General features: G+C 31.7%; 1 protein-coding gene across 5 annotated transcripts in view; it reads right to left on the minus strand.

Annotated features, from left to right (window-relative positions):
• Nucleotides 1–15,221, minus strand: part of Oatp74d (Organic anion transporting polypeptide 74D) — a 96,802-nt gene that overhangs the window by 49,647 nt on the left and 31,934 nt on the right. The gene's annotated exons all lie outside the window — the stretch shown is intronic.

Consider the following 15,221-nt stretch of genomic DNA (forward strand, 5'->3'; position numbering starts at 1 on the left):
CACAAATATGCGCTTGACCTTAGGTAATCATCCCTCCGCGGGGTCGACGGATAAAGTCATCGACATAAAAAACAAGAAACGACGTACCACGTTTCGCTTCGAATTGCGTTTAAATAATTTATTGTCATATTATTTCGCATTGAAAAATATATAGCTTTCTTGTATATAATTGATATTAAATGCTGATTCGAGCCGATAAATTGACGGTATAAATAATTATCATTAATCATTCCGTGAATCGTATAATTTTTACATACCTGATACATCCAATTTTTTATATAAAAAATAAAATAAGAGAGAGAGAGAATACGAGACATCTTATATTGTATCTACAATTAGTTATATTTCTGTCGTGAAATATAACTTTCTGCACATATCTATTTTTATTTATATTTGTCCTACAATTTACGGTGTTTGTGACTGCAAAAAGGTATCGCTTAAAGTTTGTCACGTCTTTTTTTATCCGGACTCGTTCCGCCGAAATATCGATTCGGGCTGTTCCCGATATAAAGGCTCTCTGAAATAAAACGCTTTTGCATTTTGCACAAACAAAGTCCACCGTTAAGGAAAAAAAAATTGTAAGCGCGCGTTCAACGGTGCACTCTAGGCTCAATAAATTTATCACGAGGAAAAGCGCTATCTTATCGAGGCCGGCATATGGCGACACCTGATTGGAAAATACGCGACAGGTGCACTTTTTTTATGCACGAATCCGCGAATCCGTAATATTCAGCGTTAAAGTATTGACCTCAATCAAATCACCTGACGACCGCGATATCGTTATCTCGTATCGCGCGTTGCACTTACACAGTATCGGTCTCGGAGATAATCAACATGGTAATATATATCCACACGATAACAGCTCACGAAAATGCATTCCTACTTACGACTTAACTTCTAAATCAACTTTCTCGATAAGATAAAAAAGTAATGTGTATATTTTCTTTCTTTGCATATAAAAGTTTAAATTTTTTTATATAAACATTTTTTTCTTATGTTCTTATACAAAAAAAAAGATCTTTATTATAATATAAATTTATAATAAAATTTATATAATATACATATATATAATATAATTTATATAATTTATATAACATATAATATAATTTAATATTATATATATAATATAATTATTAATATATATGTATATATGTACATAAATTTTATAAAAAGTTTAAATATTAAAAATGTACAATTTCCTCAGTTCTCTTCAACAATATCAACTTAAATTGCATAATGTTAATCCGAATAATATTATTGAAATTATTAAAGTCTCATAGCAAGAATGACTTGCAATAAAACAAAAATTTTGAGAAAAGGTGAATAAAAAATATGTTTTCGAATGAAAGAAAAGCGAGAAAAATCAACAACAAAAAAATTTTTTTTTATTTTCTATATAAATAATTTTCTGCATTTGATATCCGTAATATCCTTACTCGTGCTAATAGTTTAATAACAAATTTGGATGTGAGTTATATAGAAATCGCTGATAAATGATTATATGTATATTATCTCAAAGTACAACTGCAAATAATACTATTCACTTTGACTCTCTTTTTTATGTCCTATAAAAATAAACGACATTACTGCAACTGCAAAAATCGAGCAATCACATTTAGTGCTATATCTTCAAATATTTTGTTTGTCACAAATGGATATAATTTTAAATCTCAAATCGCGAGAAATGTCAATGTTGTCGAATAATCGTTGTAAAGTAGATCATTGACCTTGTTTCGGTCAGCGGATGGTGGATCGCATGGATATATATCTCAGAGAGTAATATCTAAATATCTGGAGTACCGCGTGCCGGCGTTATGTACTTGTTTAGATACAAAGAGGCTAAGAGGCCGCGGGAAAGACCGGCTACAAGATGACGAACGGCTATGACGGTTTACGGCTAAAGGACACGACGGATGGTACCACCGTGTAAAGGTGTGGATGTAACGTTGTCTATCGGAGTACTTTCATTGCTGTTATACAACCGCGAGTCGACCGACCGCTGAAAAGAGAAATGGGAACACACAGCGACTCTCATGCGAACCTCACCGATCGCTACTGATTCCTGATTTAATAGCATCCAATCGATAAAGCGGTAAAATAAATAAGAACAATTAAATTAATTGTGACATTAGATTATTTTATAATAAATTCTGTAATAATAAATTTATTAAAAATTCATTAGATTTATTCATATAAAAGATCTTTTAATATTATTATTAAATAATTAATTTTTGAATATAAAAATAATTTTTATAAAATTTATATATATATATAATTATATATATTATATTATCTACATATTATATAAATTATATATATATATATGTATATATAATAAATTATATTTTATAAAGATCTTTTTGTATAAGAACACAAAAGGAAAAAATATTTATACAAAAAAATTTTAATTTTTATATGCAAGAAAGATAATGTGCATTCTGCAACGTACACATGTTACTTAATGCTTCGAATTTAACAACAGCGAATAATGAGATTATTTGTATTCCAGTCTTGGCTTTGATTATTCAGAGTTTTAGAGCGAGCTTTTCGCAATTTTATTCAACTACAATTTTCTAGAGTGAATAACGCGATTGAATGTATGTGTTGCGTCACGAAATAATGGAAGATGGCATAAACATGTGGAAGCACCAACCAGATCGACAACTTCGATTATGATATGTTGACAGATCTGCGACGCACCTCGCATTGATGCATAACATCATGTTGGTGCCAACAACCAATATCTCCACAATTAATCGCATTATCATGATTTTTGTTATCGAACGTAAAATTATTGACAGTGCCTTTAACTGTCGAGAATGATTCATCGAAAAATCGAATTACCGTCATTTCAATATTATGGCACACTTTTAATATATTGTGATTTTACATTTTTTTTTCAATGCTTGTGATCCTACTTTTTTACAAGCAAAAATTAATTCTACAGTTTAATCTTTTTAAACAATACATAATTTTATTTGCAGTTTATTTGCGCGCAATAAATCAATAATAATTTATATGTGTAAAAACCATTAATTGAATAATTAGTTAGATCTATATTATCACATACGCGATTAACTTTTAATACGAGAAAAAAGCTGAAAGTCTATTTTATCATAGAAAGAGCTTCTGAACAACAAATACAAATAATTACAAATAAATTATAAATTAATTACAAAATATGATATAATAAAAATTAAAAAGAAGAAAAACAAACGTAAATTAGCAATTCTAAAACCTTGAGATTTGTCCATATTTTAGCACAATGTATATAAGCAGGACGAAGGAGAGTTTCGTCTCGTTAAATTGCACAAGGTTCGTACAATCTCGGTCGCGGAGAAAGTGGAAAAGTGTATCATTCACTTTATGTATCATTCACTCTACATATCGGGTGATGCCAAATATAGTGATTTAACATCATGTACGTAAGGTTTTCGATTTCTGTTGTAATATAAGAAACGCTAATTTTAACCAGTCAATTAATAAATAATTGCTAAAACAATTAAAGATTTTATAATTTTGTATAACAATAAAGAAGAAAGCCAAAAAACATTTATCGACATTATACATACGTTTTTGTAATATAATATCGCTAAACTAAATCTATTATAACTGAATCTTTATATTAATATATAAATAAGAAGTATTAGACTGACGTTTTAAGTAGATATTGAAACAATTTACGATTCAAAATGCTTGTTTCTATTTCTATAATTTATTTATTTATTTATTTATTTATTGCTTTTATTTTCTATTATTTATTTAAAAGAAATGTTTTATCCCTCCCCAAATTTCCTATATCAGTAACAGAGAGAGAATTATAATATATATATATATATATATATATATATATATATATATATTTTATAATTCTCTTACTGATATTTTAAAAAAGATATATATGTATAAGATGAAACAACTTTCAAAAATAGAAGATTCTAGATTTTCAAAGATTTTAAAACGTTTCTACGTGCGACAACGATATATGCAGAAACGATATATATGAAATGTAAATTTCACACGTTTATTCACTAATAGATCCATTCATCTACGTTAAATTTGAAATAACAATGCAGCTACGCGACAACCGTTTACGATTAATACAACACCGTGATAATTACACTGCTTACACACGGGACGGATTTTTACATATTAATAAGTACAAACGTTTGAAAAAAATTCATTCTAATAACTTGTTAATACAAATTTAATATATTCTAGTTTAAATATTTCTTGTGTATTCTTTAATATTATAGTCCTACTCAAATTTATTATTTCTATAAAGTTAGGCATATTTTTAAAAATTTTAATATAATTATAGTAAAATTTTGAACTTTTTCTATAAAAAGAATTCTAGAGCTTTTGATATGTTTCAAAAAGAACTTTGACAATTTTAGTGTAAAATATAAAAATCCGGAAATATATATATATATATATAGAGTGCTGACTTCATATTTTATAATAAGAGAAATTAATAATAATTTTGCCAATTAATTTATATGTAAAAATATTTGGTGAGATATAATACTAATTTATATTAAGTTACCAATAACGGTGAATCTCTAAACACAAGTCTGGATCCGGAGCACGAAAACGAAACGAAGTACCCGAAAGACGGAAACGAAGTGGATCAAGTACTAGATCTCGATCGATCCTACATCTTAGCAGAGGGCTCTCTGCCTCTCTAAGTGGGGGTAAACCTTAGGGAAGATACGTGAACGCTAATCTAATTATCACTACGTGTGTCTTGTAGAGATTTTTCAATGTCAAAACTTCTAAAAGTTTCCACTGTGTCCTAATCGTCACAATTTAGACTTTTTTCTCTACTTTTTTTTTAGTGATGCAAGAAACAGATTATCGCAAATAATATTGCAGTAAATATTACAGTAAATTATATTACCGTAAATATTAAATAAATATTATAAATAAATATTAAATAAGTATTACAGTATTACATTATATTACAGTAAATATTACAGTCGGTTATTGGAAATATGGCACATTTTTAAGCAAAATTTTGGTTTCGTCAAAGAATTCTGCGATGCAAAGAGAGAAAGAGACAGAGAGAGATAAAGGATTAAAAGAATGACAGTAAAGGTAACAATGTCGGCGTTAGATATTTGTCATTCCAGTCTTGGCGTTCGCCTTGTTAATCCAGCATATCGCTTTGCACGAGGACGCGAAGCCTTTAATTCTCATTCATGGGTATCACGCGCCATACCATGTGGCATCGCGTATAGTGCAATATCATTCGGCTAGATTGCACTCTCGCGAGCCAACGATGGCGATGCAACAGCACGACGCAAAGGAAACGCGTGCTGGAAAATAAATTACGCACGTTAACTCCCGAAGGTGAGGTTGATTTCGTAAAATGACGCCGTAAATATTTTTCACTGCAATGCGTTATTTCGCAATGTGTGACAGCGGGAAAATTTATTTATTCGATTTGTTCCATTCCGATTTATTACGCATTATTGTGCAGGGAGAATGTACTATTTTAAATGGAAAGAAATATAAGATATATAATCGTATATTTATGAGTAAATAAAACATTTTGAAATATGCACTTAAAAAAAAAAAGATAATCACGTTCGGTGTTCTTCAACAACAAAAAAAAATATTTGTTCAGAGACAAAAATTGAAGATAATTAATAATTAATTATAGTAAATGTTTAACATTACTTGTGTCAATATTTGTGTTATTATCTAAAGTACATAAAATGCATGAAATGCGTCTTAGTATTTATTTTCTCGTCTTAGATATTTCTCTATCAAATAGAGATTATCTCGTTTTAGACATCTCCCTATAAAATCGAGAATCTCTCGTCTTTTTTAAATATACTTTTATCAGATAATACTTTTTCTATCGTATAAAAAATATGAGGCATGTATTTTCTTCTTGAGATTCTTAAATCAGAGCGCCATGTGTAAACTGAAGGTGATAACGAAAAACTCTTATCTACTGCACGCAAACTTTGGCATCGCGAAGTTAACGAACCGCCGGATGTAGATTAATTGTTTAAGCGCCGCACTGTAATAGGGCGTTTATGGTAAAGATAACGAACCGAGTTTTACAATGTTTGTTGAAAAAAAACTTTACAATGTTAACGAATGAGTCTGCAACCTCGAATCTTCAAGATCATTAAAAAAAAATACTATTTTTCAAGATCATTTAAAGAAACAGTGTTGTTTCGTTTGTCTAATACTTTTTATATCCATGCATACACATTAAATTTTAATATTATATTTCAAAAAATCCTAATAAATACATTTAATATGTTAAAAGATATTTATTTATAATGGGTCATGCTATGGTTTCCATATGGTGAAAAAACGGCTGTATTTTTTCAATGTTATATTTTTCTTCAGTTTCTTGAAATTTCCGGAATGACTTTCCAAGGTATCAATTTTCACGTGACGTGACCTTAGGGGTTAGATTAATATAGGTCCCTTCCCTATATTGTGACATCTGTATTTTGTTAGGATCGTAGTTCCCCATAAAATTATCGAGATTTTCGAAACTTTTTAATTGTGACAGTTTCCTCTTAAGAAAAATAAAGTATTAATATCAATACGTAGTTCATTATGCCATCGCACCAAATACATTACTTATCATGCTTAAATAAATAAAAGTTACTGATATCGCGATATCGTTCCGAAAATAAACAGATCACAGCAGAATCGTATATCAGAATCGTTATGTTTAAAAAAAAAAAATCATATTCTTTGCCTATGCAAAAGAAATATTCTATGTACAATCTGCATTCAATTTATTTGTATTCATTAAGAAATCAATTTAATTTATTCTGCATGATTATTTCTATCTCTTAACGTTAATCAAATTTATCTCTTTATATATTACACAGACCGACGTCAATTTTGATCTTCAGATTTCAATAGTTATTTCCGAAGGATTTTAGCGTGCTGAAACCGAATCCGTTGTCCGAATTGCTTAAGTTTCGGAGATATATATATCTAAATGTGCCAAAAAGGTCATTTTTCGGCTTCTTTAGGTTGAAATAATTATAAAACGATACGTGTTAGTTCCCGTATCCCATGTATGATTTTTATATATCTTTTTCTGTAGAATTCGAGTCCGTCAAGAAAATGGGACTAACATCGTTTTATAATTATTTCAACCTAAAAAAGCCGAAAAATGGCCTTTTTGGCACTTTTAGATATACATACATATCTCCGAAATCTGACGTGACAAACCAATTCGGACAACATATTCGGTTTCAACACGTCAAAATCTTTTATAACGACTATTGAGATCTGAGGATTAAAAAAAAGTCAAAATTCATCAGCCTGTGTTATCTATAATTTATCTTTTAATATATATAGTTTTATATAGATCTCTCTATAATTTACTAAAGACATCGTTCTTTTTTTCATAAGAAAGCTTTCTTATCATCCCATTCTTACGCCTTCAATTAGCCATAATAATGTCGGCAATTACCACCTGTGTAAGTAAAATGTTGCCCTTTAGAGGCGCGACGTTTGTCGTCCAAGAAGAGTTATTCCGATGTTGGAAGCGGGGAGAAGAGGCAGAAGAAGGGGTCTGTTAACGGGCGCGAAGGGTGCCGTAAATGCACTTCTCCGTCAAGTACGCCCTCGAAGAGTGTAGCCCTTTTAAACCTGTTTTCATTGCGATCCTTGTAACACCAGCCTACGCCTTCCTATACCTGTACATACAACGATGGACGGGACGCGAGTGAGAGCGTCTCTTTTCCACGGCGTATTCTTAGTTTCCTTCTTATCGTAATGGACCGGCTCTCTCGACCTCTTTATTCTACCTCTCTTCTCGCTTTTCTACGAACCTCATCGGAAGTAGACTTACTTATTTGCCTATTCTCTTCCAGCAGTTCGAAACCGATCGGAATAAGCACGATCAATTTAAGAAAATAGAGTAAATATTTGCGCGCGAATTACGTGCTGCATACCTGATACGAATGTAAAAATTACGGAAAGAAATAAAAAGATTACAATTAAATGGAAAAAGAAAAAAAAATTTTTTTTAATAAAAAAAAACATGTATATGAAATCTATATACTAAATTTAGAAAAAAATAGAGTTTTGCATTACAGCTCATATTGCTCAGAAAATTTATATACATCAATACAAAAATAGAAAATTAATCTGCTGGAAAATTTTAAATCCCCCATTTTAAATCGTTTAATTGAGAAATCCATAACCTACGTCAACGCAATTCTAGCAAACCTGGTATATGTACATCATGAAGTATATATACATTGGTTCAAGTGCTGATAATGAAATAGAAACGACTAAATATGATACTGAGATATGAATACTGATCAGATATAATTTATGAGCCAGATACGCGATTAAAGCGAATCACGACGCGAATATAGTTTTCACATCAGCAGAATGTTCGATAATAGTAAAGGAAACACACATTTTAAAATTCTATTTTTCAGAAGAAAAAAAATTCTCTTATATGAATATTAATATTGTTATAAAGAGTAGTCAGTGTAAGCACTGACTTATTCACTTGAATTCTTTTCTCTTTCTCTTTCCCTCCCTTCTTTCTCTCTTCTTCTCTTTTTCTACCCCCTCCCCCTCATCACTATCTCTTCTTTCTTTTCTTCCTCTATCTCTTTTCTCTTTTTCCCTTTCCTTCCTCTTTCCGGTTTTTTCTCCTTCTCTTCTTTCCTTCCTCTTCCTCTTCTCCTTTTCTTTCCTTTCCCTCTCCTTCTTTCCTCTTTGCACTCACCCTCCTATTTCTCTCTGCCTTCTTTTCTTTCTGCCGCTTTTCGTCTTCCTCTTTCCTTCTCCTTCTTTCTCTCTCTTTCTCTACTTCTCCTACTTCCTCTCCTTCCTTTCTCTTTTTCTCTTCTTTTCTCTTCTTTTCTCTTACTCTTACTCTTTCTTTCATTTCTCGGCGTGCAATATCATCACTGCGTGCTCCACCACATACCATCTCAAAGACGTTATAAATAACCGCGTTCAACCCCGCGTGCATCCGTGATTACGATCGCGGAAGATAGCAGAATGCACGGCGGTCATGTTGTTGCACTCTACGTCCGGACCCTTCGGGACCATGCACGAGAACTTTTCCTTAGCCATGTCATTATGGGACACAAGCATAAAACGTGTTGCACATGTGTTTTCTACGTTAATAATTAAAAATTTGAAAAATAATCTTACTTCAGTACGGAAGGGGGAGGAGGAAAGACGTACTATTCCTTTCTGTATTTGATAAATAAACCTAATTATTTTTCTTTAGTAAATAAATTAGATATATAATACAAATTATATATCTTTTCCTAAAATTTATTTATGCGCATGTATGTAAATAATTAAAATTGAAACTAAGATTTGTTATGCACTTGCTACATCTGAAAATTAAATCGTGTTTCTTGTAGCTTCGAATACTTTGTGCAAATCAATTCATTCACGATAATATCTCATGCATAGTACGTTTCATCATATCCTATATCAGTAAATACATTTAATCAATCTCTCAAATAAATTATTTCAAATTAAATATAATTGCAAATATCGCGGTAAATTTTAGAAGATAAAGTGAGATTGCATATATGATTGATGGAATTTTTTATAAGGCATATCGATTCTCAGGATTGTTCTGTTACTCGTCTAATTTTAAACATGAGACTGTGAGTGTCCCCCTCATAGAAGCACTTAGTGTATCACACGCAAATCAATCACAGAATCGTGCTTGATGACAATCTCGGGTCAAAGTTCGTTCTCAAGTCATCAATGTTCATCATAGACTGCATGACGCGCCCTACCAATGTAATAAGCACATGCGGAAATGGAGAGATCGAGATAATAAGTTTTAATCCACATCCATCATAGCATGTGCTAATTAACCTATCAGATAAATTATGAAATATTGTCATAAAATAAACAGCGATTAAGTCATTAGATACGAAGCACATAAATAATCATGTTGTCGTCATTATAATGAACAGTTTTCAAACACAAATATATTCTTAACTCTCTAATATAAAATTTTATTTTAGGATATATACTATAAAAGAAGATTTTTTTCAAAACTAACCCAGAGTTCGTTATTCGAGTTTTAAATTAAAATCTGATTTTTATTTATTTTTATTACATTTATGATTTGTATGAAACAAAAAATATCACAAAAATAAAAAAATAAAATATTATGACAAAACGGATATTGTCCATCAATAAAGTATTATTATTGTCTTAAAAATGTGACAAATGAACATTTATGTCATTCTTCTCTCGTCTTGGCAACTAGTCAATTTAGTTTTAAATAGCTTCGTATAGTTAAAGTTGGTCTCGTAACCGGTTGTGGCAGAGTCTGGTTTAGAACTAGATTATCTCGACACCGAATATGTCGAGAAATTCGCGCAAAGGATGCTCTGTCCAACAAATAAAAAGTATTTATCGATTCACAATTGTTATACGCTGACAATCAACAACTACATTTAAAAGCGCGAATTAAACGTAGCAAACGAAATTTTACTAGCTTAAAAGCAGAAATAAGAGGGACGATATAAGAGATTGACATGACTCATTCGAATTATTTCATTTGATCGCAATTTTGATAACGAAGTAAGGTTGTGCACGGCTCGAATCCGTCAATCGATAAGCGAGCGGGCATCAAAGCAAAATCACCGCCCATCAGCTGTTCTTATATATGAAGAGTTGGACGGCGAATTCGGCTTCGATATTGGCAACTCGTTATTTTATCGCGATCGATGGATCGTGTAATGGGCGCGAGGCGTGTCGCACGGACTCTCCTCTGCGACTGCAGATCGTGACCGTATGTCTTCCTGTGTGTGCCGGCCCGTATAGAGGATATTAAACCTTCTGCTCTGTGAATCCGCTTGTATTATCACTTCCTCTTGTGTAACCATTTCAACCGATCCGTTCATTATTTATTTGATAATCATCTGATTATTCTTGTACAGTTAACTCATTTACGCCATATGTATATACACATATTTTATATAAGTATAAGAAAATAAGGAAGAGGTAACTCTCTTACATTTTTTTTCCTATGCCTACTTTTTAAATATGGAATTTGTAAAGAAGGAAAGAGATCAAATTTTTAATAACATTTTGATAACATTGTTTCCAAATACTTGATAGATATGTTTTATCCCCACTCTTATAACGATAGTAAAAGTATTAGCTTGACTCTCTGACGTCTCTCTCTCGAGCAGAATCGGAGCGCGATAGATAACCTTCGTATTCAGATTAAAGCTTCGCGCACTGTAGAGAGAAAACATACTTATACGTTGTATATATGTACGAAAATGCACTCGGCAATTGAGTATGGACGTAATCGCGCGCGTGTTCTCGGAATTAGAGTTATTCAAAGGTTGCTCGGATACCGGGACGCGAAGATAATAAACGCGGCGTGCTCCGATATCGATAACCGGTTTAATGAGAGTATTTATAAAATTACAACGTTAATTTAACGAAAGCGAAAGTGTGCAGTCACGTCAACTTTTTTCGGTGGAATTCGCGCCACCGACGAATCGAAACGACGGATGGATTTTCACGGCAGAAACCGCACTCGCGGAATGCACCGCATTTTACCGCAGAAATTTCTCATCAGTCCCCGATAAGACAAAATTATATACAATTTAAATCAAAGTCAACTTACGTCTCTCGGACGATTACCGATATTTTAATGCAATTAATTATTCATTTATCATGACCCTATTATCAAAGTGTCGCAACGGTAAGCAAAGACCCAGTCGTGATGTAATGTAACGCACAATTCAACTCTTGAAAAAAAGAAAATAACAAAGTTAAAGAGGACAAAAAGTATAATATAGCATTTTTATCATTACTGTAAATATGTGGAAAAATATCAGCATGGTGAACATATAATATAATGACGTAAAACGCTGTTTTTTTTTAATGATTTTGACAGAGTTATTTACTACTCTGAGAACCCGTTTTAGAACTGTATTTTATCCACGAAACGTGGAGGCATAATTAGCAACGCATTTTCGCGGGCACATTGATCCGTTAGTATAATGTAGTTAATATCTGCTTGTTTCTACAACTAATATTTGCTCAACTAACGCCCGGACTCTAACGCGCTGCTCAAGCACGATATTACGAGTAAGATAAGCAAAGAGGCACGTACGTAGAGCATGGTGTTTCGCAGGCTTCTCGGGTACGATAAAAATTACGAGGGAGGTCAAGGTTATTACTTCAATGAGCGGATATTCTAGAATACAATAGAAGTATACACCGGTATGTTTTATACGCGAGTGCGTCTAAAACAAATATGCGTACGAATAAAACGTGTGCCATCAAAAATAAATTTTTGGAATGTAGAGATATAATAATTATAATAAAAATTAGAATAAAAATTATAATAAAAATCTATATATAACACTCTCACATATAACTTATATACATATATGTCTTTAATGTATATTGTAATATCAAAAACGTGCTCGTATCATGACCATAAGCGTTACAAGGAATTTTAAAATTTAAGTACTTGTATGAATATTTATGAGATTTACTTATGTACAACACGCTCTCGTGGTAGCCTAATAACAAACAATATAAGCGTAATATATTTATAAAAAATATATTAAGTTTATAAGTTTATTTTTTAAACGAAACCAAACTTACTACGTGAGAAGCGAGTAAATTAAACATCTAATTGTAAATTTATAATCGAAGAATACAGAGCTATTTGGGCGTTAATCACTAATGGTTAAAAGCAATCACGAAATTTGCGTCGGTCATTGAAATGTTCGCGTTTCTATGTCGCGTGACTATGCAAATATAGTATATCTATACAAGTGACAGCGTAATGATGCGAGTTATTACTTTGCCGCATGACTATGATTATGTATATCCATCAATCATACTCGATACTTGGACCAGGGCAAAAAAATTCGTCAATCTATCCACCATAATAGTCGCGTTCAATAATTGATAATTATTTCATGCATTCTGCAAATGCCGGAATATTCGATATTTCGATTATTTTGGGGAAATATTTAAATATTATGTTATTATATATTTTTAAATATCATTTAAATTTTTTCTCTTTTTTTATGTGTTTACATTATACTTATACTAAAAATTGAACTTTATGTTACAGTTTATACATAATTTAAATTAACTATATAATGTAAATATATGAATAAATTTTAAAAAATATAATAAATTTAATAAAAAAATATAATTAAAATAATTAAAAATATGAGTTAAAAATATAATGAATAAATCAAAAATACAAATATTAGAATGTATACATATAATCTAACAGATGCTTAAGTTGTCTCACACAGAAAACGTTAAACAACAAACATAAAGTTAATAATCTGAAAAAGCTTCTAAACTATTTTGATATATCCTCTCGTGGATGGATTTCTTTCATCAAAATCATTGAGTGGAGAAAACCAAGGAGGAAACTAAAAAGTGAATGTTCCTCCTTCACGATCAGTGCCAATTATATACATTATATACAAAGTCGAAGCCAAATTTTTTGTTGCTTCTCACCGCGAGACTCGTGGAATGTCATTAGTCGACTCTTCCTCGTCTAAAGTGGTAATCGAGATCTAAGTAATAATCTTTCGAGAAAAAAATTCTTGTATCATATTTTAACTTTCATTCCGCTCCTATAATCCGATTACAAATTCGCCAAAGCGATTTCCCTTGCCAGATCTTCGCAAATTAGTAAAGATATTTCGCGCAAATGAATCGAGTGAGGCACTCTCTTCTCGTCTCTCTCGTATTTATTCAATCGATCAGGTAGACATACCTATAACTTTATTCGTTAATCGGCGCTCATCAATGCGACAGCTCACGTTCCTGAGAATTTTCGAAGGTCCCCCGAACGAGCGTGTCGCGTCGCGTCGCGCAGTCTCGAATTTTATCCCCCTCGTGTATAATTCAGCCCAAGTGGGAGATATGGCAAGCCACGTCCGGTCCATGCGCCATGGCTATGCGCGAAAGAAAACACGAATTTTTGCGGGCCGAGCTTGACTAACCGATGAAAAAAATCACGAATATACTGTATCGTCATATCAATAGCGAAGACATTTTGTTTTACATACATATCAAAGATAAAAAACATTTTCAAATTGACAAATTAAAAATTCCAGTAAATTTTTACAATATTTTATCAATCATATTTTCACAATATTTAATGCATACTCTTATAGTCAATTTTTTATTTTCTTTTTTATGCTTTATTTCCTAGCACTGTTAATTATTCACTTTCTTAATGTAATAGAATAATTTGCAGTGTTTTAACACAATTTATTAGAGATGTTGCATACCTTTCAGCAAGTGTTGCTAATTTCCAAAAAATATTACGAAAATGAAACGCAAAAGCGCAGTTGGAATGCACCAATTCATGTTACGCATTTCATGATAAATTAGTAATATGCACGACGTTGACCCACTGACGTTATTATTAAAGATGGTCGATATTACTGAAAACATTATGTTTCAATGCATCGTTACGATAGAATGACGTATCCGTCACGAACGCAGATATCGATGATCGATGAGAAACTTTCAAGAGATAGGAGCTGTTTCAATTGTTTTTCAAAGTCTTTTTAAGAGTAACAATAATGCAAAATTTTTCATCTAATTATTACAAATAATAATTCCTGACATAAATATGCTTTTTTCATTGCACAAAATATTTAATATATGAAATAGAATTCGCAATGTTATGCTGAAAAGCACCAATGACGCAGTATGCGAAACACGTATAAAAATAATCTCGATATACGTCGAAATTAGCATGCGAACTCAAAGTTTGCTCTGAAACGCACGCGGTATCAGACATGTTACTTTCAGCGATTGATTGAGATACAAAAAATTGGGAGGAAAAAGAGTTAATTTTACGGAATTAAATCCATACAACCATTATAAATATAACGTTTTATGAAGAGATATTAAATAAATATGTAGAACCACATTCTTTTCGTAATTTTTCGCGAAGTTTTTACAGAAGTAAAATGAGATTATTGTGACTATCAAATATAATTATTACTAATTATAAATATCGATGTAATCAAATTACATTATATTCCCCGTGTTACATAGTAGAGTAAAAAACAATGAGTATTTCGCCTCGGGTATAAGTCAACCGCGGAATGCGTTAGTTTCTCACGGTCAAGTCTCGATCAACCCCTCGAAAGACCGACACATCCCCGAACCCAATCCGCAACCCCTTTGTAGAACCTCACGAGTCACTGCTCTTA

The sequence above is a fragment of the Prenolepis imparis genome, unplaced genomic scaffold (genome assembly GCF_030444845.1).
Source record: "Prenolepis imparis isolate NDT839.2.m4 unplaced genomic scaffold, iyPreImpa1.0 SCAF_7, whole genome shotgun sequence".
NCBI lineage: Eukaryota > Metazoa > Arthropoda > Insecta > Hymenoptera > Formicidae > Prenolepis > Prenolepis imparis.